Genomic DNA, 26834 nt, shown 5'->3' on the forward strand with positions numbered 1-26834 from the left:
TCTGAACTGTGCTGAATTTCTGTGTTTTCTGATTGCTGTCAGTGTGAAACCTGGACAACTCCTGCTCCCACCAAACTATTTTGACCACTTCTTACTTTCTTGTTAATACAAAAGGCTCTGAAAAAAAAATAGGACAGTAAGAAAAAGTAGTTGTAAATTGAACCCTTATTGCTGAGTAAAATCTTGTTCTATATAAAGGATTATATTCATTTCAGATTTTACGAGATTTATAAACCCAACCTGCTCAGAATTCAACAGGAGAATGATGCTTAAGCCAACTATTTTGTTCTTTCTAATGATTTCACATCTTTTATGTAAAGACCTTGTGCATATCTATGCAGCAGATCAATTCACTATAAAATTCATAAGTGTATGTTTTTGAAAGTGAAAGCTTAAGAAACTTTTACTCACTGCTGGCCACCAACAGGTACTGAAATGTATTGCATATACTTAGAGATTCTTCATCAGGTCAAAGAAAGTGTTTGAGGTATTTGTATTATTTCAGTTTTTCATTTCTAAACCAGAAGTTAAAAATTACAGATGACAGCACTTCTAGACAGTACTTGTAATTTTCTTCTGAGTTTATAGCACAGCTTCCTGTTCTTTCACTGCAGAGGTATACCTTGGTGAATCAGTGCTCAATAAGAATCCTAGAATTTAACCCCTTGTATTTCTGTGTGGTTCCTGTTGATGGTGATGGATAGCAGATGTTTAATATGATAACTCAAGTAATCATGTTAAGCTGCATGAAAATTCTAGTAGATAATTATATCAACTCTTTTGAAAATCTCCAAAGACATATTTCTTGCTCTAAAGGTAAGCATTTCTTTTTCAAAGAATAAGAGAGATTATTTTGTACGAAACTTTGATACGAAACTAGGAAGTGTTTGTCCTTTAAGACCAATTATGACCTTCATTATTGATCTGCTATGAACTCGTCTTCTGTATAAAAGTATCTTAAAATATTTAAGCATCTTTGTATTGTTGTTTGTAATTCTGCTACCATCACTCTCAGATACTAGTTTTGTGGCTTGGAAAAACAGTATGGTCTATGTAATGTCTTGGAAAACTCATAGGAAGAAGTTAGACACAAAATTAACTTAAAATCATTTATATGCATAAACCTCAAAAAGGAACTGGTCAGCCTCTCTGTCCACAAATATTAGATCAATGCCACTGTCCTTGGAAACAATTTGGCCTTATAAATTGCTTGTAATCAGTCACAATTCACAGTCCTGTCTGCTCAAAGTCCTGATATAGCCAGACATTAATACCACTTCCAGTATTTCTTCCAGCACTAGAAACTTGCTTGGATATCAGGAAAAAAAGAATATGAGAGAATAGAAAGGAAAATGCACTTGTGGTGTACGGCTGTGGCCCTGTTAACTATGGTCTTGACTGGTCTGGAGCTCATTGTGCAAGGTGCTTAACAAGTAGCAGGAGACAGTCCTTGTATTCAGTAAGAGGCATACAAATAATCCATTGGCCTCCACATGACACTTGACAATTTCACTCCTTAATTTCCAAAGAATTTTCTTAATAAAATGAACCATTAAGATCAGTGCATGAATACAAATTCTATATGACACAACACCTAGTGCTGCATTTTAGAGCATGAGAAATATGATCATGTTCAGGCATCTGTGGATGGAAAATTCAAGTTGTGGAAGATAAACCCCTTTGTCCTAAAGAGCTTTCAAACAGTAATTCACTCTTATAGAAAGGTCTGTCCTAAGGTCATGCTACCTTTATTTCATAATCCCAGAACACAGCAAGGAAGTGAGTCTGGACACGACCTCTTTCAACTCCTATTCATCAGAGCAGATGATACAAACAACACAGGCCTTACAGTGAAAGGCCTGTGAACAAACTGGAATCATGGTATAATCTTGTCAACAAGAGCTCTATCATAATGGAAGGAACAAAGCTTATTAACTTGTGGTTTTGATGAAGTTATCTTTACCCTGAATGAATACCTGTATAATTTTGAACAAAAAAACTGGACTGAGATAATATTTCCTGTAATTAACATGTTTCTCCACTTAAATGATAATGCATGTTGTTTTTTTAGTTTAGTTGTCTTTTTCTGCCTAGCCCCATTGTTTCAGTGAAGCTAAAGTTATTTCACATGAATCAGAAGTAGCCCATGCAGCTCTAAGGAAGCTAAAAATCTCCAATTCTGATTGTATATATACAGACTGAGTCATTCCTTGCTTCTAAACAGCAGTGTGTTTATAAGCAGATAACCAAGGTAACCCAAAGGGATTTAGTTAACAGCTAATGCGATCTCAAGACAGGTAGACCTTGTACTCTATTCGGGCACACTTTGCATTAATTCAGTATCTGTTTTCCCTACTACGGTAAACCAATGAATGTCTTGCAAACTGACATTTGAAGAGAGACATCATTAGAACCCTGCCTAACAATGCTTTCTGTATGTTCTCTTACCTCTTTGTGTAGGAAATATTTGCTACATGGCTACATTACTGACTGTTTTGTAGGTTTGGTGGTGATGGTGGTGTTGTAGTAGTTGCTTTTTGTTTGGTTGGTTTGGTTTAGTCTGTAGTGGGGTTTTAAAAATCCTTTTAAAGACAGATTTTTAGGCTTTTCATTGCTTAAATATTGTCTCAAAAAGACAAACTTCACAAAGGTTGCTGTTGCTGTCTTCTGTTTACATGGTGGGTAGGATTGTGTGACTGATGACACTGGATACATTTTAGAAAGCACAAAGGTAGCTGGCTGAAAGACTCAGATATGCAGGAATCTACCTCATAACACAGAGGAAATAAAATCTGGAGAGAATTCAGACACTTAAACACAGACACCTAGTGCCTTTTGAGTACCTGAAGAGCATACTCCTTGGTCCCAAAACATGTAAATAAACTCTAGTTCTGTGCAATGTATGTCAGCTCATGCATATGTCTAGGACACCCTAAAGAGTCTCCAATGACTCAGTTACCCTTGTTTAGGCACTTCTCAATGACTAGGTAGATTCACTATAAGGATGAAAAACGTGCTTCCTTTCTCCTTGTAATCTGACCTTTATGTATCCCTTTAATCTGTTGTTTAACAAAAAGTACTTCCTCTGCACCACGGGATTTGTTTGATTAAAGGTTTAAGTCAAGGAGAATGCTTGATTTCAGAAAACTTCATGGAGAAACCCCAAAAATTTTACCAACTGCAAGAGATCTCTCACTACTGCTTTCCCTCTGTCCTGCAGCATATCTGCTGCTCTGTTTCTTATGTGTGTAATGAATAATAAGGTTTTTTCTGTTACTGCAAATAATTAATTACCTTTTTATGTACAGATTTCATGCATCCATAATGTAGATGACAGGTTATAATGTAAGTATTCTCTTCATTATTTGTATTCAAAAATTTGCATGCTTCAATCACAATTCTATGAATAAGAAGTTACACACAGTACCTGTCCCACGCTCTAGAATTCTAGGAATAGGAGACTTTTTACTACTCTCTGCCTCCAGGGAATGTCATAATTATTTGGAAAAACAACCAACCAATCACCACCACCACCACCAAAACAAAAATGCCATAAATGCTAACTTTTACTGTAGTTTTGTTACATTATTCCTATTTAGGTACATATTGTTAAATAAAAAAATGTAGATGAACTATACTAATGGCTTGCTTAAACATGAATTCTGCTTTAGGATGTGAAGAAAATGTGCATGTCTAAACACTGCAATAATGGTGTTTAAGCAGGAAAATTTTTTTCTTTCTTTACCTCTTTTATTCTTTCTTTAAATATTTTAGGTTTATGTAATACTTATTCATTGAAAGATGTATTTGCAATAATGGATTTTGCTGTTCTTTAAAGCAGTCAGTGGTTCTTTTCAGGCCAGATGTCCCTGAAGTAATTTTTCAGAAACTCCTGAATTTCTAAAGCAGTTTCACCTTATTCTAAATATAGAAATTATTTAAATAAGTAGAAAATTACCCATTCAATACAAATGCACTGGCTCTACTTTCTAATTGCTGCAATCATGTTGCACTTTCTTACTGGCACCAGCGCTGATGTCTCAAATTGAAGGAGGGATTAGTTTCACTGCGTCATTGAGAGCAGTGATAGCAGTGCTCTGAGACATATGCAAGCAATGTCATTGCACTACAGGGCATTATACCAATGAAATGGGAAAAGTGCTGGAGTATATCAGCAAGCAGCTGTGGTGAAAAACGAGTGCAATATTGAAGGTTTCCATCATGTGTGTGATTTTAGCCTGTGTTCCAGTGAGAGGGTGCCAAGCTGTATAAAATATCCTTTGTCATGTAGGTGGGAAAACTAATGATGAGGCAGCCAGCGATTGGCAATTATTTAGTTGTCAATCTAGCAATTTTTCAGTTTATAGAAAAGTGGTAGGTTCTGTTGAGGTGGCAGAGGAACTGAAACTTTTTGCTCCTGAGAAGAAATCCAACTGTCAAAATTAAGTATAACTCACAAGATTGAAATGTTTATCACAATCAAAGAAGTCAAAGGAGTTCTGCAGCAATGAATGGAATTCCATTATAAACACTTAATTTTGCACCCACATTATAACAAATAAATGGAAATGAACTAATTAATTCCTATAAAAAATAAAATGGGACAATTTATCTGTTTAGTATTTCCTCTTGGAAACAGGGAAACAAAAATCTAGATATACCTAGATTTTCTCTATACCTAGATTTTTACTGAATTCCCTTAATCCGCATTTGTGTTTATCCACACAATTCTACATTCATAAAGTCGCTGCTAGAGACAGAAAAGAAAGGGAATCCTTTTTTTCCTTAGTAGAGAGAATTGACACCATGGGCAAATGTGGTTGGTTAAGACTGATGTATGTATTGAAAAAAAAATATTTTCTTTTTATTTTTTAACAGATTGACAGAAAATCAGGTAAACTATACCTAATAAAGAAAAACTGTAATTAATAAAATTTAATCAGAGAGCATTTTTATCTCACCTCAGACTTGAATTACAAAATACTGAGATGAAAACCACAAGGAAATGTGAAATTTCCATTTTGTATTTTATCCATTCAGTTTTCACTGGCCCATTGTGCACACTTCCATGCAAGTAGTTTATTGCTAGTGTTGCAGACTTTTAGAGCAGAGCTGCAAGAGTAAGGGGGCCTGTCACCTCCCAGTAACTACTGCAGTTGCAGCTGAAAGAGATGTGAGGGTGGTAAACCTGCGGAGTTGAATCTGTGGTGAATTTTAAAGAAGAAATGGAGAAACGCAGATTCAAGTCTCCAGTTTTTCTACTGGGTTGAGCTGAATTTGGACTAGTCTGTCATGAAAAAGAGTGGCTGCACTCTCAGTTCACCCTTGATAATGATTCCACATGAGATATTTCTTTCATTTTACCGATTGAGGAGTTGGAGTCTGTGGTGGACTGGATTAGCTTTCTGATTCTGCTGAAAACTGGCCCATTGAGACATGAGTAGTTGCACTGAGCATGGAGAACAGGGACCCATGGCTGTTGGTAAATGGTAGGAATTGCACTAGCTCATCTTAATCCAATCATAAAACCTTCACTGCAGATGGGCTGGTCGTGCCGTTGAGCAGCAGCGTAATGATGACACTATCACTTCACCTGGGGCACTTACCACCAAGATAGAAAGAACAGAAAGGAACCTAAACCTAACAGTTTCTGTTTAACTATGAAAACAAATACACAAACACTTTCCACAACTCAAAACAAAAACAATATACAGAAGTGAGTTGTATGGTATTTGTTAATTTGTTAAATATTCCCCACGAGCGAACCCTCAGCCTGAAAACCATGTGAGGTCACTGTGTAAGAAGTTTTCACATTGCCACATGTGTGAAAACCACATAGAAATGACAGACAGTTAAGTAGCATCAGTAACAAAGGTGTTATAGAGGTCAGAGGGTACCTGAGTTAGTTAGGGTGATGTTTTGTGAAGATCCATGAACAAGCAAAAGAAGAAAGAGGCAAAGATTGGGTTTGGCTTTTTTTTTCAGTTTTCTTTCAGCCACATCACCCCTTTTAATGTTTCTGAGGACCTTGTGTTCTGATGCTGCATAAGCCTCCAAAACTAATTTGCTTAATATAGAAAAAGGGATTCTCTGAGCCAAGATGATGCCAAAATATTTGGTTTTCCCACTGTTTTTAATTTCTTTTTTTAATAATAAATTTAATAACTCATGGCATTTTTTAAAAATTGTTAGATTTATGAAAACAAGTCTCAGAGGGGACTCTGATTGAATCTACTAGGCAGCATTTAGTTAATTACTGAACATGATCTGACTCTGTAGTCATTGAGTCTCAAAGCAAACCTGAATATGATGCAGTTGCTGATGGAGAGGAGTGCCTAATGTTGGGGTTTTTTATGGTAACCAGCTTAGGGGGGAGCTGGTATTTGACAGATTCTTGCCATGGAGAATGAGATTCAGATTTGGCAATGTGTCTCCTGTAAAATAAACATAGGCTTACAAGACATCAAGTTAAGGAGGAAAGTACTGAAAGAATTCCTAGACAGCTTTTGTCTGTAAAAACGGGTTATTTAGTCACAAGAGACTGCAGCTGGGGCAATATGTTGTAAAAGTTAAGCCAATTTCTGAAAAGAAAATTTTACTACCTTAAAATAAAAGGTACTATTCTTGCCATAGTGTAGCTTTATGTGACCTAATTATTTTCAGAACACATCCTGATAGATATATTTAAATAACCCCCTATTAGACTAAGCTTGCCAGTTTCCTGGGTACTAGTGAATATGACCTGATTACTGAGGACTTTCCATTTATAATATAGTACAACAACTTATTTACAATGTACACTAGAAAGGGAAGTCCAGTCAACAGAATATTTTTCATATCAACAGGCAGAATTATTTGAGCAAATGGCTAAAAATGTCAAGACCTCATAATCATAAAGGAGAACATACTTTGATGCAAACTCCTTTGAACCAGGAGAACCAGGAGCAAGGAGAAAGAATCAATTAGATATGAGAAAGCAATTTACTGCTGACAGAAAGAAAGAGAAATAGCAGTGGAGATAAATGAGAAATTCAAATGTGCAGAATGAAAATGTGAAGGTATCAGAGAAGACAATAATAAATAGTAAAAATAATAAAATTTATGACAGCTAAGAAACTTGAAGATGTTTTTAGCGATATTATGGATCCCTTCCTTGCAAAATTACTGAAAAGGAACCTAAAAAGCAGTGTTCAACAGATGCATATTTAATTGGAGAAAAAGCAAGCATAGCCAGGTATTTCCTACCAGAGCACTAGATGCACTAAACTATAAATGTTGACTTTTAAAAAACAGCTTCTAGTGATGACTATAGTTTTATGAATAGAACTACATATCTCTCTGGTTCTTGAATAATCTGAACAAGGGGGATTTTTACCCTCTTGATAGTTTATAACACATTTACTAGTGTTGGAGAAGTATTAAAAGAACAGGAAAGTGTAAATCTTATGTCAATATTTAAAAGGGCAAATATAACCTGAATGGGTATATTTGGAAGGTTTGCACCAATGGAGGGTACTGGCATTATCAAAATCTGATTTTTGATAAAATTATTTTAAAACAGCAAAAGAGAGCAGTTTACAGCACAATTTTAGCCTAAAGATACAGAGAAATGATGTGGGACTTAAAGTTTTCTTATTTACTACTGACTTGCATGTTCATTCCAGCTACAGAATATCCAATCCATTCTCTCATCTTTGTCTGAAGGCATTTAATTTTATGTCCCATTTTCAGAAAGAGTGATCTAGTGACTTCACCTAAAATAAGCTTGCGGTCAAAATTCATGATTTTCTGATCAACTGAGTGTCCTCACTATTAAGCTAGAATACTGTTCTCCCCTCTTGCATTTTCCTGATCTGATAATTCTTGACTTCATGCAGGATGGCATCACTACTTCAGTGTGAGGTCATTCATTTGGGTCAAGTTAAAAGGCTGCTGGTAAACCACAGCTCAGATCAAATGAGTGTAATTCCTTATGTCTTTAAACAGTCTCTGCCTCTAAAATCTGAATTTCATCACCGAGGCAACACTTATGTCAAGTTTACTTGTTAAATTTTCCACCAACCTAACACAGATATTGATAAAACAGGTGATAAGGCTAATCACCGCTGTCCCACAGAACAGTCACCAGGGAAAAAAAAAGTCCATTTCCTGAAAGTATGCTCTGGCATATCTCGAGGAAGAGCACTACCAATGAAAGATTCAGTACAACTCTGTAAGTCAGCACCACCAAGTCATACAGATCTGTCCATATCAAAGCAGAAAAAAGATTCATAATGTTATTTATAGAATCATAGAATCATAGAATCGATTGGGTTGGAAAAGACCTCCAAGATCATCGAGTCGAAGAATAAAGATGTCATTGCCCTTCTTGACCACCTGTGCACACTGGTACATTAATCACTTGATTTTTAAAGTCACCTCTTGTGCCACATGTGTATCCCTTCACTGAAGAAAAAGATATCTGTACCAACGGAAAAAATTGCACAGCATTTCAGTTTTTCCACTTGAACATATTTCCACTGTGTGTCCTTTGGTTCGCTGTTATGCCCTGCATCTCATTTTCTGACCCTTGCATATTCAGACATACTGGTTACATGACATGTGATTTCACAATATGCATAATAGAAACTATTAAATATAGATAACAGATTGTCTCCTTGTGGGTAATTATTTTTATGGGGGGGTGTTTTTGCTTTTGTTATGAATTCTATTTTCCTGAGATGAAACATTTTAAGATTATATTTCTTTTTCATGCTGTCAGTGAAACCCCTTCATCCTTGTTTTTTCTCTTTGAAACCTACATTTCGAGTAGTATTCTTTACAAGGTGCAATAAAATTAGTACCATTAGGTGCAGTCTACACAGCATTTGACTTCTCAGAAAGAGACCAGAGCCCTTTCCTAATCATCAGCCTTACTAATTGACCCTTATTTTTGCAAGAGTTGTTGCAGTTGGGAAGCATTTCAGCTTGCCAGCCTCTCTAGGCTATTTGCTTCAATAAACAAAATGTCCTTTTTCTGTAAGCTGGGAGATAGATAATCATGTCACATTATACAGCTATTAAACATAAAACATTCTTTTTATTTTAGCCTAAAATACATCTCACTAACAGGAAGAAAGTAGTATTTTTAACAGGTGCAAGTATACATCACAGGCAATCACAAAAGGGAGAAAAATCTCTTCCTTGAACAAACATTCCTGAACAATTTATTGGAATATTATATTGGTGGAGTTATATGTCTTTTTACACACAGAAGGCACTTGATTTTCAAATTCACATTAAAAAATGAAAATATTAAAATCTCAGTAATCCTTTTTATGGTCAATGTCTTGATCTTATCACTAGTTGAACAATCTGGGGGTTTTTTTCCCTATATATTCTCATGCTGTTTCATGCACTTATGCAGAACTATGCAGACTCTTCTGTTGTCATAGGAGAAAGTGACACAGGACAAGAAGTATAATGACTATTTGTCCATTCCCAAGTAAGACAAAAGTGGAATGAAAGCACTCTGAAGAGAGACACAAGTGAAATGTTTAATGAAACTCCTTATCTTATTATTCTGGATCTGTGTCTCAGTAATCCACTGCTCTTCCACCTGGACTCACCTGTGAGAAAGTCAGTGGTGATTCATGGTCAGACCAACAAGCACAGGCACAGAGTAGGAAGCTGGGACCACTCCTTCTCAGAGCCAGGACTGAAGTGCCAGTCTGTCTTTCTGTGCACCTACCATTCTGGGAGCAGTGACTGAGGTCTGCATGCTAACAAATGCATTAGGTAAAACTTTTGTTTTCTGTGCCCATCCTAGCTGCACAATTTCCCCAATATCAACTTTTACAGACTGGGTGACATTACTTTTAAGCTGTAGACAGAGAAAGCTTGTGTCCTGAGGAGTTAAGAGTAGAATCTGGAGCTTTTTCCCCCAGTGCAAGAGAATTAACATTTCTAATAATTATGCTAAAAATTAAAATACATTTGTGTATTTTATTAATTTTCCATAATTTAATCCTACCTCACAAAATTCTCTTCAGTCAGGCAAGCATTTTTTTATTTTGACAGGCCAGTAAGATATCATTAATTTTTCATTCTCATCAATCACAACGGTAAAGGCCATCTGAGAAGGTTTTGTACTTAGGTTGGTAATTTGTCATGACAATTTTGCAAGGTGGTTTTAATGCCTTCTCTTAACTGATTAAAAATGTCTTATTTACTTCAATTAGTTTCTCCAGTGAGACACTGTGGTTTTATACAAAATGAATTGTTAATTGCTCCCTAAAGCCTAGGTAGACACCTGCTTTTCTATTAAAACACAGATCAAACTGCATATGTGGTGAGAGCTAAAATTAACTCTATTGTATGGGCGAAGGACAGAGACTTAGGGTCTTGTAATTTCTAATACAGTCACTGCTATTTTTGACTTAAAATAATTTCTGTTTTTCAGTTAAGTATTAGTTTTGCAATATATAAATAGTAATAAGTAAAAGCTATTTAGATTTTACTTGCTTGCTAGAGACTACTACATTAAATATATATTTATGTAAATATCTGCATTGCCCTAAGTGATAGGTGCTTCATAAATCCTTTGTAAACCTAGTGAATTAAACAACCTTTCAATGACAATCTTTTAAGCTTAACTACTCAGCTCTTTATAACCTATTTAATACTGACAGATGATAGAGAAAGCAATAAAGAAGATTTAAACATCCACAATAAAAATCTTCAAGGTTTCATGGTCCAGTCTGTAATCATGTGGCCATATTTGTTTTCTGTATGTACTGTGTGCAATTCTCATAATGACTTTAATATTTTCACATGGTGAGGTCATACAACTGTAGTATGGAAAACAATTGTCTACAGCTGATTTCACTAGGTCACCAACACATTCTGCAGCTGGTATGAGGCCATAATTAGTGAAATTAATTAGCCTTAGGAAACTAAGCCATGTGATCTATACTTTAATACACATACTCGTTGCTATGGTAGCCTGAATAGGAGTGTGTCTCAAGCTGTTAGGGCCCCTGATTTTCTTTCATAATGAGTAGTGACAGGGTGTGGAAGTGCAGATAAAGTAGATCCATTTATTGGACATGATCAACTGCAACAAATAGTAAATGAAGAGACACTAGTACCTGAAGCCATAGTTTAGTAGAAACCTAAATGTAGCATTTAAGCTTTGCTATGAAAACTTGACTATTTTCAAACTCTGGGCATTGTCGGAATTTTATAGCACTGGTCAGAAGTAGTGGAGGCAAGTTAAAGTTGTGGTCATGCTTTTCCTTCCCGGTATTGATTTCTTTGCTTACATTCTAAATCCTTCTGAATACAAACAAATCAATGCTTTCAGGCAGAAAGACCTTTTCAATCACCAGGATATATATTCTCATATACTGAAGAATTTAATAATTTTTTTTCAATAATGAAAAACAGCTTAATTTTTCAAGATGCATGTTTAAAGATATATTTATTTGGTAAAATTAAAAAAGAAAAAACCTATGGCTATAAAGCATTTATGGGACTTCTTTGACTGTAGGAAGGCAAAATTTTAAAAGAAAGTCCTAAGACAATTCCGCACCTCTTTGTATTTTGCACAAAGTTTATGCTGGCTGATACAGAATTTCTTGGTGTTTGGATTTAGAACACTACTATGTGACCCTAAACTTTATTACTTAACTTCAGTAATTTCAGAATCTTTTAAAAAAGACATAGATGAAAGAAGATTTCATTACTGTAAGTATAGTGACACATAGGTTGAAAAGTAAAAAATAGTACTGGGAGGTGGCTTGAGGTCTGATGCATTACAATTGCTGGAATGCTCTATATAGTTAGTCAAATTTAATTGTGGGTTATATTTGGCTTCTGTGGTATAGAGCTGGGTAGTTTCCCAAGGACTCACTGAAGTAAATGGTTTAGTTTCTACCAATAGCTTACATAATGACAACATTTCTGCTGAGATTCAGTGAAGCAGTTTATCTGCTTTTTATAATTATCTGAAAGGAAATGTGGCTCAAGTACCACCCTCCTCATGGAGGTTCGATGCCAATCCTGCTAAAAAAAAAAAAAAAGAAAAAAATAAAAAAGAAAAAAGGTTTTTCCTGACGACTACAAATAACGGCATAACTAGAAGTTCTTAAGGAATAATTTTGAAAACTTGGAGTATAGAAAACACACCCATATTTTTACACATTCTCTATGCAGATACTATCAGATTTCTAACTATCCAAATTTAAACTTTGATGATAGTGAAAAGGGAATAGTTCATTTCTAAGCTACCACAGCATAACATGTGCTTGCTACAGGAGCTGTTGAGAGAGCTCTGTAAGAAGTCAGGGCTGCCCTGGGCCAGACATATCCTGTTCCATTCACCTTCAACCCACCCACTGAAGTGCACTCCTGAGCCCCTCAGCCATGCTGAGTATGAGAATGTATTTAAGAGCATGGAAATGCCACAAAGGCAGAGGAAGAGTGAAAAAGGTGTGAGAATTGTCTCTGCAAACAGCAAGTCAGAGACGAAGATGAGGTATCCCAAATGCCAGAATACAGGTTCCCCTGCAGCACCTGGAGAGACCATAGCAGAGCAGAGGGTATTTCCTGAAGGAACTGAGGCCCAAGCAGAGCCCACACTAGGGAAGGTTAACTTGGAAAACTGCAGCCATTGGAAGGGCCTATGGTAGAAAAGAGAGAGAAGAGGGAGCAGCAGACAGTACATGTTACAGACTGCCCACAGCTCCCATTCTGCTCAGGGGGTGTACAGGAATCAGGAGAGAAAGAGCAGATCTTGGTGGGGAAAAAGGTGTTGTTTTAACATTTGTCTTTGTTTCTTACTCCCCAAATCCCTCTATTTCAAAAAGTTCAGTTAACTTTCCATAAGTAGAGTTTGTTTTGCTTGTCATGGTAATTCGTAGTTCCTGTCCCTATGTTTACCTTGACCCAGGATCTTTGACATTCCAAATCCTCTCCTTACACCTCTGAGGAGAGGAGTGAATGAGCAGCTGAATGGGAGGTTGGCTGTTGGGCAAGGATAATCCAGTTGAAAGGCTTGGAGCACTGCTCCAACTTCAAACAAACCTGATGCAAGCTTTTAGCCAAATTACTTAGCTTTTTAGCTCACTCTTACATACCTGTAGCAGTGAAATTTGATCCAAAGATTTGCCTTCAGGTACAGCAACAAAACTAGTTAGCATACCAGGCCTGACACTAAATTCACATTAATCTGTACCAGTAGTAACTCCAGCTCATCTTATTGATGTAGTCAGAGATCAGAATATTATATATTTTAATTATTTATTTTTGACAAGTTACTAAATTAAATCAATAGCAAAACTTGCTAATCATGGCCAGGTTTTAACCCACCATGTTTGTCATGTCACCATTAGTAAGCATAGATGCATAAGAGAACTATTATGATGAATGTGATGGGAAAATTTATCACTACAGCCAAACAAAAAACAAATTCACATTTCAATAAATCTATCTTTACATAGAATAAAAATTCTACTAAATTAAATATATATGCTTAATTTTCTCTATATTAGTAAACTATGGTCAGACATTGCATTTATATATAAGAGTGGAAAAAATAATCCCTTATATTCAAATGGTTAAAAGCAGAGGATGGGATATATCTTACACACAAAATTCAATATACAGAAAAAAAATAGCAAACATCTAATAAAAATAAACTATAATGCAAATTTCTATTGATAAAACACACAGTATTCTTTCAAAGGCTTAATGGTACTGTAGAAAAATAGTAATGTAACAAATTTTAAATAATTATATGTATATGTACATTATGGTATGTGTACACCAGCTATGTCACCTAGGCAGTGATGCAAATAGCAATGAATATATTATCCTAATATTGATGTTGTGGTTTCAAATTGTTGATGACTGTTGTCCTCAGTGCATGTTGTTACATAAGTTTACTAGTTCTACTTCTCAGAAAAAGAATGAGAAAGCAAGACAGAGCCAAGAAAGAAGACTATTGATCTGGCAAACACATAAGAAGTTTATGGTAGTACAGAGAGCTGTATAAAGATATATACTGGCTACCCAAACAGTGTCTTAAAATTTTAAAAGCATTGTTTCTACTCTTTACAGAAGAAGCTGTGCAATAACATAAATAGCTTCAGTATTTTAAAAATTAATAATTGATTTAGTGTAAACAGTGCCATTAAGGAAGAGTGACTATTCCTTATTTTTTTAATGCATTTTTTTTCCTGGAAAATGTGATTAAAGAAAGTTGCTGGGTTTTGGTTCCAGTAATTTTAGTTAGTAGAAAAATATGGTATCATGGCAGATGAAACAACACCCTAAGACCTGACTTAGCCTTCTGGCCACTCCTAAACTTGTCTCCCAAGTCTCTCATCCCACTCACCACTTAGACCTGCTAGATGTTTGCTGGCAATTGCACGCTGACATGCCTACCCACACAGAGTCTTAGGGAGAAGATCCAAGAACTGGATACTGGAGGGACCAGGAAAACTCCAGTAGAGACTGTGAGATCTAGGTGTTGGTTACTGCTAAGGTTAGGAGTGAGAACCATCTATGGAGACATCTGTTTGCATGTGTTTATGCATGAAGTCACAATGAAATCTAGGGACTGGGTAGACTGAGTGCCAACCCAGGCAAGTTACTAGATAGATAGATCATGTGGCTGTCTGTCCATGTGCTGTGCAAAAGGGGTCTGAGTATCAGCAACTAGAGTAGGGCTGCGGCCTTGCAGGCTTACATGTCCAGGTGCCAATGATGGGGAGACCTGTGATCCGGTGGCACAGAGTGGCACAGAGTGTCTGAGCCCAGCTGCTGGAGGGATCTACACAGTGAATATGTCTATATAGGCATATATGTTCCACTAATTGACCTTTGTCCTCATTACTCAAAGACGGGAACAGGATAAGGATATTGAATTTCATTGTATGAGTGCACTCCCTGTCCTTGCTGTGGTCTGTGTGACCAGCAGTGTGTACATACACATATAAACTTGGTGTATGTGTGTGTGTGCTTGCCGTGCCTATTGGAAACTCAGGCACAGCCTCACTACTGGATGGACCTGTGAATGTGAAGCTGTAGCAGCCTTTTTCCCATGTGGCTACTGGATTAGGAGATTCCTAGCACTTTTCCTTACAGGTAATTATCTACTTTTCTTTCAGTATAACTCCTTTTGCAAACAGGAAAATGTTGTCATACTGGTCATAATAAGTGTGAAAATAAAATATCTTGAGTAGAAAAAGAAGCAGCTCTTATGTGTCTCTACAATTTGTATTTCTAGACATACATAGTCTAATTCAGGAACAATAATAAAAAGGTCTACAAAGGTTAGTTTCTGAAGTAATAACTTATTGGAAAAAAATATAGAAAATGAGAAATTTTGCCATGCTGTTCATCTACTGCTAATCACAAATACTGCTTCAGGCAGCAATGTCATTGGTGCTTTGACAAAGTTAAAATCAAACATTGGCTTCTCTAAAGATATAAAAATACTCACCCGTATCTCAATACTAACATAACACTATCACAATCCTGTCAATATATTTGAAGAAAAATAGCTTTTCATCTGAGATGAGTCACATTTTTTTAGATCACTTACATATATGGCTGAATAAAAACGCACCTGCAAAAAACTTCTATTTCTAGAACAAAGATAAAAGTTTTCCTAAAAATGCAGCAGTCATTAACTCTCATCCTCAAGGCTTCAAAAATACACTGTTAAGAGTATTTTCTTTTTAAGGAAATTTCCATTGCTTTGAATAGCAGTTTTGCCTGCAAGAAGAATACAGAGAGAGTACGTAAAGCACAGTGAGGCTGTCATGCTCAAAAATTGCTTTGTCCTGCGGGGCCAAGGCTTAGACTGTTGGATCTCTTGATACCAGCAGTTTCTTTTACTGTCTAGTTTTCTTTAGCCAAATCACAAGCTGGCTTAAACTATTCAAGACCTATCTTCTGCTTCCTACCTCATACGAGCAAGTGAAAGAAGACAAATGGGTGAGAGGAGATCAGCTGATTAGCAGAGGTAAAGAGACATTTCAAAGCTTGCAGGTCAGTGTAAACGCCTAACTAGAAGAACATCACTAGGTTTTATTAAAGCAAGTGCGACTACCTGGATGCTTAAATGCAAATAACCAGGCATGTGTATTAGGTCATTTGGTGAGTCACAGGATCAAATGATTAATAATTCTCACATCAATACAGTTCTATTAATATTTCAAATGTTTCCCAAACACTAATTAGAGAAACCTAATGTCAATTTAATTAGTTGGTCCACCCAGTGTGACTAGAAAGTGTTTTATAAATAATTCTTATGCTGAACAAAGGCACAGGGACATCAAGATTGGGACTAGAAATCAAGATGAGTCTCAGCAGCATCCTTCCCTGTCCTGCCTCTCTTCTAAGACTGTCACAAGGAGTTAAGTGCAACCCATTTACAAATGAAACTGAGCTGCTTCTGAGCCTGGAAGAGTCCAATGTAACCATCAGGCACTCCTTGGCAACTCTCCAATGCACCCCATCAACCACCCCTAAAATCTGTTATTGGATTAAACTGATGTGTCTGGCTCCACATTTAGAGCTCTTCAGTAGCTTCCCAAGGACATCTGTCATGATTGTAACTGGCTATACTTGCCTATAACCTACCTCTATCTGCACTTGCATCTCTTTATCCCTGCCAAGCATTTAGCCTACTACCATTATTTAATAACATATGGGACACCAGGCATAGCCTGGGATCACACTATGTCAGGCGTTCCATACGTTTGTGGTAAGCTACCCTATGACAAACAAAATAGGAGAAATCACAATTTCTTTGTTAACATATATACAGAAACTGATAGTGATCTCTAGTTCCATGTGGAATGTTGCTACCACATTGTAAAAGATTAATAGTAAGAAAAAAAGATGTCTATTAAGCAAAAAGGAAAAACAAAAACCTCCCAAACTACCACAAGAAGCTTCCCCCAAACCCAAAGCAAATAGGCATAAAGTGTCAAGATAACCAAGAAGAAAAAAAAAACCAAAACAACAAACCCTTGTATATTATCATCTAGATTTATGAGAAATATAGCAAGAATACAATGGCGTCCATTTCAACATGTGCAACCAAAAAAGAAGAGGCACAAACCATTCTTTAGTATCTTGAAACTGCACCAAATTGGTTTAATCCAGAGAGACCTGAGTGCTTGCAGGTACAGAGAACCCCCTTGGGTAACAGATAAAAAGGTGCGAGAAGTGAGGTTCTCCCCTCACTTTAAAAAGGGCATTAAAGTGCTGGTGTGTCCAGCAAAGGGCAACAAGGATTTTGAAAGGACCAGAGAACACATCTTATGAGAAGAAGCTGAGGGAGCTGTGTTTATTTAGTCCCAAAAAGAAGAGGCTCAGGGGCAACCTCACCACTCTCTAAAACTACATGAGAGGAGGTTGTAATGAAGTGGGGCTGGTCTCTTCTATCATGCCTGCAATGAGAGAAGTAGAGGAAGGGGCCTTAAACTAAGACAAGGGAGATTCAGATTAGATATTAGAAAAAAAAAAATCACTCTTATGGTGGTCAGATGTTGAAATAAGTTGTCAGAGAGGTGGTGGAGTCACCATCCCTGGAAGTGTTTAAGAGATGTCTGGATCTGGGCGACACAGTTTAGTAGTTTAGGGGTTACAGTGGTAGTGCTGGATTGACAGTTGGACTAGATGATCTTAAAGGTCTATTCTAACCTTCACAATTCTATATTTCTATGATTTTTTAGTCAGTTTTTGGCTGTGTATTCACAAAAATATCTGTAAAATAATGTTTTTTGTATAACATAAACTAAGCTTCAGATCAGCTTCCCATTCAGATTCCAGGAGAAGATTTGATACAGATTTTGGGACATTACTGTGCCTTTCAAAGCTCAGCTGATACTGCAAGCTGGCTCATGTAAACCTTGCAGGCAAAGTAAACAAAAGTGTTAATAGTTAGGTCATAGTTTGAAATTTGCAAATGTCAGGGAAAATTAGTACATGTAGACATATGTGGAAATTAAACTTGTCCTCTCAGAAGGGTAAGAGGATGTAGAGTGACAAAGATGTGCTGGAAATATCTAAGTTCACTATTTTGGCCTACAAATAGGAAGATAGGGGAAAAGCTTCTTTGACAGGAACTGTAGAAGAGCAATGGCTCCTAACTGATGAGCATTATGCAGATACAGACCCAGCATCAGAGGCATAAGATTGTGTTAATGAGAGCTGACATTAAATATTATGTAAATTATACTTCATGTCAAAAACATATGGTACTTTAAACATAGTCCAGGCAGTTTTAACATTCTCTTGCCACATTTACAAAATGCAGTTGTCCAGACAAGTTATATTTTATTCACATGGAATGAAAATAGCTCAATGTAGATGAACCAGCACAGACCTGTAAGAAGCAGAATAATAGCACTGTGACACTCTGCCCTTAGCAGACTTGTCCCACACTTACAAAGCTATACTGCTTCTGGTTTGGGAAATAGTCTGCTGTTTCTTCAGTGAGCTCAAGTTGGTGCAGCAGAGTCACCAAAGCAGACCAACAGCTGACCTGAACTGAGATGTCAGCATACACTAAAAACTGTCTGGGTTTTTTGTTTGTTTGGTTTGGTCTGGGTTTTTTTTTGCTTTTGGGTTTTTTTAATTTTAAAGGAAAGGGAAGGACAGGGTGCAGGTGGTATCATGAAAGTCCTCTAAAAAACAAGCACTGCTAAGAGCCTCTATTTTTCTTTGTTTAGGCTTGAACCATGAATTGGGGAATCTTGTATATTCACTGGAAGCAAATTCCTGTTTTCCTGTAGGTTTCCCTGTAAAATTAGTCAGTTAATTGGGTTATTTGTGATGGACAAAAGCACATCTTTCTTGGAAACACTTTGCCTTTTTTCCAAATGTATTGTGACACTCTGGATTGAATGAAGCTCTCAGTTAGTTTTTCTGGGGTCCATTAGCACATGTTTGTCATCACCCAGGACCAAAATAGAAAATGGCCTGGAAAACAATTTCTTTTTCCTAAGAAATGTTAAAGTGTTAGGTGTGATAGTCACTAAGTCTCCTGATGTAGAGGAAATAACAACAATGATGTTTTTGTTGGGGGAAGGGGAGTGGCAGCAATCATGAGGCTATACAAAAACTGTAATCTCTTACTGGAATGTATCTTTGGACTGTGCTAGGAATTGCTTACTCATGCTGAGCTGCCCCTGGGAGTCATATGAGCCTTTTGTTGTGGTCACATGCTTACAATCACCATGGTGCAGTACCTTTATCAAAATCATTGGGGGAATAAAAGCTCTGTGTTTTTTAAAGCAGGGTTTGTGGCATGAAATACAGTTGCTTCATTTTCTGTAGAATAATAAGCTCACAGAAACTTTTACCAATGTTTATTTGAATAAGGTCATCATCTTCCTTACATTGTCTTATTTGGTACTTTAAAAAGTACAGCTACAATGTGCCTGTTCTTACTAAAGTATTAAAAAGTCATTAAAATGTAGAAGATGGCTTATCTATCCATTTTTATTTTGATTGAGGGTTAAAAATTAGTACAATAGATGAAAAATTGCTCTGATTATGTAAGTCTACCCTGAGGACAGGGACCATTTCCTTATGAAAATCACATTCTCCCTGTATTTTAGATTAATGTATTTATTGTTTTATGGAATTTTATTCAATGTGCCAAAAGTTCACAGCAAGATATTTAGATGCACCTAAAAGCGGAGAATCCTAAACTTCTGATGACTACATCAGCATTTCAGAATGCTTGTGGAGGTGAAGACAAACCCTTCTTTGCCAGAGACAAAGTGCCTGTATAAACATATTCACAATTACACCTCATGCTGGGTTCAGAGACCTGAAAGAAAATCCTACATGCAAATATTCCTGCATTTCTATCCCATATGAAAAAAAGGAGATTGGCCTCATGTTAGAATTAACATAACAAAAATTCATAGATTCCACAGCAGTAAAATTTGACCTTGTATTGTGTGACCTCATTTAAAGGTTTTGCAATACTGATTTGCATCCTCCAAAACCTTTTCTTATTTGAATAATTCATCAATTTTACAATTTATTTCTTAATGTTAAGCAGACATTGGAAAGAAAGTTCATACTGAAAACTGGTGAATGGGCCAGTGCGGTTAGGTTTTATCCCAGTTGAATTTTTTCTAATATTCAATAGGTTTAATATCTCTACATGTAATGACCTCATTACAGATACAAATACACCCTTCAACAGAAGTATTATTATGAGAAGAGCCATCAATTCCAATGTAGCAGCTTTCCTCATGTAAATAGTTCTTCTAATAAATGCTTGTGGATGTCTCTGCAACATTTCTGCAGCACAGAAAAAGTAGTCAGTGTTTACAGAACCCTGCACAATTTCAAAAAAATTAAGAGCATATTATCAAACTAGACCACCCATGACAGACCTGTAACTAGACAATATAGGTCATCTTTCTGATTTTGAACTCTGCAACCACTTATAGTCAGAAATCCATACATGTCCCTTTAACTCAATTAACATGCAAGGGTTTTAAAGTGATCAAATTTGTGTAAGTGTTGAGAAGGTGGTGTAGAAAAAGAAAATTTAAATAGATCTCATCCTACATTTGCTTTCCTCCTTTGTTTCTTTAGAAAAGGCAGATTTTAAATCATCACTTTAAACCTGGCTCAGGATAAATATTAGTATTAAAAGGTATAGAACAACCTCATAATTTCTAGGCACATATTGGAAAGACATAAATATTACTCACTGAAAAGTAATGCACTCTCTAGTAAGGGAAAGATTAAGATAAACCCATACATTTCATATTGATTAGAGGCTGCTCTCAGTGTTGGAATCATGAATGAATTAGTGCTGCAACATCATAAAGTCAGAGCTTGCCAACTACAAGTGGGTGTACTTCTGGCGCCATCTCTGATAGCCAGGTCTGCCTGAAGGCTATTAGACAAATATATAATTAAATAAATAGGATTCCTGACAGATCTGACTTTTTTGTTAAAGAATAAAAAATATGGAATGACTAAAACTCTTTGGATCTAGGAGCACGTTTTTTGCCTGGAATAGAATTTATTCTTTATGGACTGATTATGAGCAATTGTTTCAAACAGTTTGAATTTTGTTCCATCTAAATCCATGTGCAGCTGTATTCTTTGGTGCAGGACATGCAATTAAAATGATAAAAGCAAGTAGTTACTGAGTATCCTGATTGGCTACTAGAGGTTTCAAATCATAGCATATTCCTGGCATAAGATCAAGTGTCACATATTGGATGCTCATCACATGTGAAATTCCAGGATGCCAACTGCTTTTCATTTAGCCAAGCAACACTTTGGCCCTTTCCCAACAACTGGCTGGTACCCATACAAAATTCACAGGTTGGTGGGACTGTGATCTCAGCAATATTTTATTCCTCACTTTGCTTCATTTTTTGCTTATGGCTTTTTCCCTCTCTCCTTCCTTGGTTCACTGATGATTGTGAGTTTTCTTCTTTTTTCTTTTGTATGTGTGTGTGTGCCTTCTACCCTTCTGAACACTTGAATTCCTTCTTCCTTTTCTCTTTTCTTTTTTTTTTCTCCCACTCCTTTCTCTTTTTTAACCCTCATTACTTTCTCTCCACTTATTTCTAAATTTTGTGGTCTCATTCCTTGAATTTCTCCTTCTTTTGCAAATCAATCCAATAAAAAAAGAATTAGATATCATATATTGTCAATATATGTACAATTTACATGTCATTTGGATAGAGGGCTGTGATACATTGTGTTTTAAAACTAACTGCTTTAAATATCCTTCACTTTGTGGGTTTAATCTTTCTGATCATTAGTCTTTGAGGGAACTGCCAAATTGCAGAGTACAGCCATGCTGACTTCTCCCTATTTGGTGGTTTTCTAAGTTTTTTTCATAAAGAAAAGTCTTATATTCTCAGTCATCACATCATTGCTGAATTTAACCAAATGTTATTAATATATTTTAATAATCTCTGATTTTCAGGATGAGACATCATCTGGCTATGCACCCAAAATCACTGCTTTGTATGATGAATTTAAGATATTTCACATAAGGTGAACCTTTTGTCTTTTCTAGTCCTAAGAGGTCATTAAATGCCCTTATTATGCAATTCCACACACCATTTTAACAGTTATATCTGTTGTATTCGTCACAGCGTTTGCTTTCCAAACATTATAAGTTTTCTCAGTAAGTTTTCTCAGCATCATTCAATAAATATTGACTACCTGAAGCTATGTGATGCATGAGAGAAACAATGCTACATTAAGAATTGTGTTGAACCCTGAGGTGCTATATCTCATAATTTCATGACTGAAGTTGAACAAATCTATTGGAGGTTCTTATTAAAATCTTATTTATGTGAGCTTTACCAAACTGAATTTTTCTGAGGGCCATTATCCCCTATCCTTAAAGTCATAAGAAACTATAATTAGACAGTTGAGTAATACTGCCTTTAAGTTCTCAACAGCAATCAAGAAATCTGGAAGACTGAGAAGTTGCAAGCTGGAAGTGAGATGAGATGTTTGCTTCTGAAAATGTGTGGTAATTGGGAGAGTGTTTTCAGATATGCACATTTCCAGAATTCTCCAGGATTTGCACAGGGCACAGTCTAGCTGAAGGAGTCAGGGTCAATAGGTCCTACTCAGACTGAAATACAAAACAACCTTTTCTTTCTTGTTTTGTTGTTGTTGTTGTTTGTTTGTTTGTTTTTTAAAGACTGGTATTCATTTTTCTGAGTGCCCTCTTGAGTATTAGCCATGATTTAGCTTACAACATAGTGTAAGCTGGGGTAGTTTCTACCCTGTATCTTCTGTATATTAACTGGCAGCAAGTTCTACCAGAGGAAACACTCTGAACAGGTAAGTGCATCTGCACACTGTCTATGTATTGTATTGTGAGGAGAAAATTATAGCAAACTGGCTCTTCAGACCCCATTTAGTTTCACTTCTCAAAGCCTGAATATCATATGGAAACATCTCAGTTAATGAGATTATATTGTTTTTAATATAATAATGTTATTAGTCTTCAAACTAAAGTCTTTGGAGAAGACTTTGGGAAATGGATAAATATTACAGCTAATTAAATTTCCTAAATTATAGCTTTCTTTCCTATCTGCTATTCTTTGGTCAGAGTTAAGTGTGGTAAGAAATTTGAGCTAATAAACTACAACAATTACCCCACGCCTCTAAAAAACATTAATCTCATCTACTGTTACCATCAAAGACTTCAGGAAGGACAATCTGGATGAGCATTTTGTTCAGAAGTAACCTGTAAATCTACTGTTGCCTCCTGCTGTTGCCTCTTACCTGATCACTGTCTTTCAGCCCTAGCAAATGAAATAGGGGATTAAATGCTAAGTAAAATTTCTCATGGGATCTTTTCTCCTACTTTATCTGAAAGTGTAGTATGTGCTCAAAATTGCCCTGACCTCATATAGAATGTCTTGTAAGCTTTCTTGGTATAATCTCAGAGACTGAAGTAAATAACTCCTACTTAAATTATGAAGACTTTAAACAAGAGATGGTACCTGCAGAAGAGTTGGCTCCACTATTCTTCTCCTATCTTTCTCCTGAAGTGTGAGAAAGAAGAGGTAAAAAAGATAATATATGTCATAAGGTATTGCCTCAAAATGCTTCATATACAAATGAGCAAAAGGAGTACAAGCTCAGTAATAAATAAAAGATGTATATTAGCCATTTGATTGGAACATCTACAAAGTAGTATTTGAATCAGTCATCCTTGTCTCCCTTTATAGTCATTCACTGGAGAAAAATAGCAACATCTAAATTGTAAGTCTTGTGATTTATTTTTAGGTTTTACATAAGGATGAGAATGAGATGTGAGTGAAATTCCCTATTTTTGTCTTCTAACTATAAAGACAGCCCTGACAACCACATTACAGATGATTATGTCTATACTGTAAATGTCTAAGATCATGTGGTATCAGTAAATAATAGTGGAAGAGGTGGACCAGTACATAAATGGAAACCTTCTTGGAATAAGAAGGTAATTAAGATAATAGAGAGTGGAGTAGGGTGGGAGGGAAGAAAAAAAAAGAAAAAAGTTTCCCACAGACACAGACTTACAAAAGCACTTGAGCAGATGGTGGTGGAAGATCAGCCAGAACTCCATGTACCTTCTTAGGCAAGCAAATGTGCAGATCAATCTTTCTTGCTTTTCTAGAATACAAGTATTTAATCAGAGTAGAACTATCATTCTGCTAATGAATTAATGGATTTACTGTTAAAAAAGAAAACAAAACCAAACCCCCCAAAATATTGTCAGACTTTGTCATCATTTTACTGATCACAGGTTACAAAAAATAAAAAAATCTCTTTCCTCCAGATTGAGGACTGGAAATAAAGATATGGAAGCAGGTGAATGCAGTGTCTTGTAAGGAATCAAAGACTAATTAAATTCAAGACTGTAATATTCCCAGCATACTGAATTTGCAGTTATCTTAGTTTAAGGAGAATGTTTGCCAGGAAGAAATTGCATATCTCATACTGAAATAGTCACAGAAATGAAGCATACTAATGCAACAATTACAGGAACAGAAATAGAATCAAATAATTTTCTAAGAAATGTTTTGTATTTAATATGACAGTCCTACACAGACAAACTAGACTTCTTAGATTCAAACATTTGTTAGATTTGTTTGGTTCAAACAAAGCTACTCATAAATTGCAAAACTGCAACCCACCAAGATGTGTAAACATTTGTGCAATGTACCAATACCTTTTTGCTATTTTAACAGTTAAATTTAATTTGTAAACCAATGTACTATTTCCTTCTGAAGTTGAGCCCCTATCTTAGTGAATTGCAGTGAACAAATCTTACTTCACTGTAATTTTTAAAGTGTACACTTTACTATGAATGAAATTACTCAGGTTAGGTGGGGCTATTTCCTCAGCACCTATAATTAACATTATTTCCTAAAGCAGCAAGAAAAGGCCAAAAGCAAGTATAATGAGGACACATCTAAAGAGAAAATACTGGAAAGGGAGTAGAGAGAAAGAGGAAAGGGAGACGCAAGACAGAGGAGGGTAAATGTAGCCAAGACACTCAAGACATAACTTGAAGGCCTTAACCAAAGTTATTAATTTATTTTTATAATCTCTCTAATTTTCAGGATGACACATCATCTGGCTGTGTATCCAAATCCATTGCTTTGCAGAGTTTTGTTATGAACACTAATGGTGCTCTATCCTTGCAGATAAGAAAATGTCATCCCATCTACTTACCAGAATGGTTTACTTTAACTTATGAAATCTTATTTTTAAGTCCATTCTTGCTTTGTTGCTGGCTTTTAGATGGCATGTTCTTTCACTTCCCTGAAAGAGTTGCTTGACTTTCACAAGCAGTGACAAAAATTACAAAAGCAATATCAAAGTGTCATTGAAAAAGAAGTACAAAAATGGTGATTCAGACTGTAAACCATGAGTGGACTTACAATGAGTTCAGTTTCCAACTATCTAAAATCCTGTTAAAGCATTTTATTTCAAAATAGGGTAGTACATGAGGTAGAGTTAAGATTTGCTATCTTCTCATCTTAAAGGTCAATTATTGCCAACTATTCTAGCCTCCAGATTCTCCTTTTAAAGAAAAATGTACTGTATAAAATCCAATCTCATTCTGTTTTAGCAGAGAATATATAATTTGTACTCTCAGTGTACCATATGTGATCATTGACTGTGTTATATGGATGAAGGAATATGTGAATAACTCTCATGCACTGAATAAAAAGATAGTCTGTAATATAAAATGCAATGACAGGCCATCTATTTCAGAAAAGAAGCAGACAGAAATTTTACAAAACCTATTACACTCACTAAAAGCTTAAGTTTATGCTTTTTGGAGGTAAACATCATATTTGTGTATAGTATCTACTGGAAAATATCAGGTCTTATATTTAAAGTCCCAGATTTACCTATCAATTCACATTAGAAAAAGGATAAACTTAATGATGGCTATAAATTCTGAAAATAATGGATAATTGGATGCAAATAAATCTTTATCCAGTTACTTCTGGACATAGATATGTATATTACTACATATATTCAAAATGACTTCAGAACTTTTTTTTAGTATTTTTTTTCCTATTTAAAGCAAATCAGCTCTTGTGTTACCCTTCTTTAAACAGGTAGTTCTTAACAATATGAATCTACTGATCTACACTATTTTCTAGACACTGTTTAATATAATGACTTCTGAAGAAGTTTCTGCTGTAGAGAATACACTAATAACTTCCTCTGAACTGAAATGTACTTTCTACTGGCACTAATGTTCCCTATCAAACAAACTGATGGTTCTAATTGAAATAATTCACAAAACATCACTGTGTTTGTCACTAATTGGCACTCTGTTCACACCATCAACTGAGAGTTTAAGAGCGGGTTGAAGACTGAAAATAATCTTTAATTTCTGGAAGATATTTCTATATGTCAGAGTTCAAGTGCACGAACAGAGTAAAACAGATCTAGCTGATAAACAGAGAACTTAAGACTGTGAGTTTTTCTAGCAATTTTGCAAGAATTATTTTGTAACCCTCTTCTGCACATCCCAGCAAGAAAACCCTTCTGTCTGCCCACAGACGCTTAAATGTTCTCATTCTCTACAGAAGATGGACATCTGTTATGAAAAATGAAATTATGTAAAATTTACTTAATTTTTATCAAATTAATGTTTTTATATGTATATACTTCTAATATACCCACTGATGATTATTTTTTGGGTTTTTGGTGTTTGAAACCTGAGGATTGTATGTGTAATGGCCAAAATATTTTATTCTGGTCAAGAAAAAATCAAAGCTTCCCACGTGAAGTACGACATATATACAAAA

Source organism: Pithys albifrons, chromosome 3 (genome assembly GCF_047495875.1).
Source record: "Pithys albifrons albifrons isolate INPA30051 chromosome 3, PitAlb_v1, whole genome shotgun sequence".
In the NCBI taxonomy this organism is placed as follows: domain Eukaryota; kingdom Metazoa; phylum Chordata; class Aves; order Passeriformes; family Thamnophilidae; genus Pithys; species Pithys albifrons.